Source organism: Lactuca serriola, chromosome 9 (assembly GCF_051521515.1).
Source record: "Lactuca serriola cultivar US96UC23 chromosome 9, Lser_US96UC23_V15, whole genome shotgun sequence".
Lineage (NCBI taxonomy): Eukaryota > Viridiplantae > Streptophyta > Magnoliopsida > Asterales > Asteraceae > Lactuca > Lactuca serriola.
This window is the reverse complement of record NC_136416.1, coordinates 179,806,306-179,808,923: the sequence shown is the minus strand read 5'-3', so window position 1 is coordinate 179,808,923 and position 2,618 is coordinate 179,806,306. Positions and strand designations below refer to the sequence as shown.

Below are 2,618 nucleotides of genomic sequence, written 5' to 3'. Positions count from 1 at the left end.
AACAAAGGTGACAAAATGGGGAACATGGGAGGCTTGGAAGACAAGAAAATAATAAATTCACGATAAGAGCTAAATTCATGACGTGGCGATGAAGCCCACGACGTGGCACGGGTGTTCCAGAAGATAAGCATCGCGACGCGGAGGATTTCCTTGAAGGATACGGATTGCTTGAAGCCCACGACGTGGCGAAACTTGGCCACGACGTGGCGCGAGATTTTAAGGATTATATAAGTTTTCCTGATTATTACGAAAAGGGAGACTTTTGGCAGAAGAAAAGAGTTCCAGGAGACGAATAAGAACGAAAGAAAGGTTCTGGAAGAGGGTTTTCAACACCAAAAGAAGTAAAGGTCTATTTTTAGAACATGTCTTTCATTAGTTTTAGCTGTGTTAGTTTAATTACTATGATGAGCAGCTGAATCTAGCTACTCTTGTTTAGCTAGATAAAGCTTTGAACTTATGAATAGTTATATGATTATGGATTAAGCTTAGTTGGTGAAAATTTGCTTGTGTTTGATTTGTATGACCTAGCATGTTAATATTTGTTTATCTAATTGCTTAATTACATGTTCTGTGTAGCTTAGTGACCGTTAAACTGCATGAACCTGTTTACCTAATAATTTAGTGAACATTGAATTGTTAGAGCTAGGATTGACCAATCTTAGTTAATAATTAGAATAAATAAAGTTTAGCTGTGCTAGAGAACGAGAATTGTGATCATAATTGCGTTTACACAACAAATCTTATATAGCATATTTACAACTATAATTAGTTATGTGTTTAATTATGTGTGAACATACATGGTTTGACATGAATTAGTTAAATATTGGTAAGATAGAACTAAATTACTAATATAATTAAAAACCAACTTAGTAATCCGTAATTGTTAGCTAGCCATAAGGGAGAAGTGGATTCAATCTAAACAAGAGTGTGTGTTTTTACTTATTGAATTGGATTTAAGTTCATCTGATCTTGTAAAATCAGATAAAACCCTTTATTAAATTTGTTAATAAATTAGGTTAATTTAATAGTAAGTAAATTAGAACACCGTTCCCTGTGATCGACACCCGACTTACCCAAGCTATACTGTAATCTGACTAGGTACACTGCCTATAAGTGCATAGATAGTTAAGTTTGTTAGGTTATAAATATTAAAATTAGTGGGTAATTTTGTGAACATCAAGTTTTTGGCGCCGTTGCCGGGGAACGGCTTAGTCTTTAGTTTATTTATTTGCATTAAATTAATTGATCCTTCTTGTGGAGTCACAGCCACAAAAAGTTAATTTTTTTCAGCAAAATAAAATTTTTTTTAATCACAGAGTCCACGACGTGGCCACATACTTGCCACGACGTAGACAGGCAAAATTTTTAAAATTTTTAGTTGGTAGTTAGTTTTTCTTATTTTAGTTCAGTTTTACGTTTTAGTTTAGCAAGTTGCAGGAGTTCATGACCAGAAGCTCAAACACACACTTGGTGCCACCACTGGAAGACCCCGAATCTGCACTTCACAAGAAAATAAACGCCCTAGCAAGAATTGAAGTCAGCCTTTTCTAGGAAGTCGGGAAAGAAGACAGGAGAGTCCAGTTCATCAGCGAAGCACAAGAGCAATCTTGAGCATTTGGATCACACACCCGTGCAAACCGAGTCCGAAAGCGATACCGAGCCAGAATTTGAAGAACACACGAGTGAACCCGAGAACGAGCCAAGGAACGAGATGGCAGCGATTGAAGAAATGTCCATGGGAGCATACAAGAAGCGGATCCGAGAAGATATGGGTCCTGGGTTAGTCCAACCCGCAATTCCTGCCACTGCCACATTCGAGCTGAAGGGACACATATTGACAGCACTGAAGGACATCCCATTTTTCGGGAAGGATCATGAGGATGCTTTTAAGCATCTAGACGAAGTCAACGACATTGCGGATTACTTCAATGTCCCAAATGTCACCAGAAATACAGTCTTGCTTAGGATGCTTCCCATCACTTTCAAAGGAGTTGCTAAGGAGTGGTTAAAAGCACTCCCACCAGGTACAATCACCACTTGGGCTCAAATGCGTGAGCAATTCCTGGACCAGTTCTGCCCGCCATCCAAGATAGCCAAACTCAAGAAGGCGATAGCCAACTTTGAGCAACAACCGGGGGAGTCACTATACGAAGCATGGGAGCGGTACAAGGGCTTACTCAGAAATTGCCCTCAACATAACCTAAATGTGCAGCAAGAGATGTCAATCTTTTATGATGGGGTCAATGTAATGACAAGACAACTCCTTGATTCTCAAGGACCGTTGACAAAGAAAAATCCAAGGGAGGTCAAGGAGCTCATCGAAGAATTCGCGAAACACTCCCGCGAATACCATAACTCGAGGCAAGACGGAAGTAAAGGCCGTGGAGGGGCCCAAACTAAAGAAATTGCAGCTGTCATGGCCATGCTAAATAACATGGATCGCCGGATAACACAAATGGACCAGTCGATACATGCCATAAGAGTGGGGTGCGAGCGATGCAGTGGTCCACACTTGACCAAGGACTGCAATATGGATGAGTTTGGGAACAGAAAAGCTCAAGTGTGCTACTCTAGTGGGGATAAGTTTGATGACGACTGGAGGAAACCAAAGAAGGAGT

General features: G+C 40.2%; 1 non-coding gene across 1 annotated transcript; it reads right to left on the bottom strand.

Moving 5' to 3' along the window:
* Positions 1-2,095: 2,095 nt before the first annotated feature.
* Positions 2,096-2,202, bottom strand: LOC145077485 (small nucleolar RNA R71). Its single transcript, XR_013693228.1, has one exon. It is a non-coding gene; the product is annotated as a small nucleolar RNA R71 (small nucleolar RNA).
* Positions 2,203-2,618: the final 416 nt, after the last annotated feature.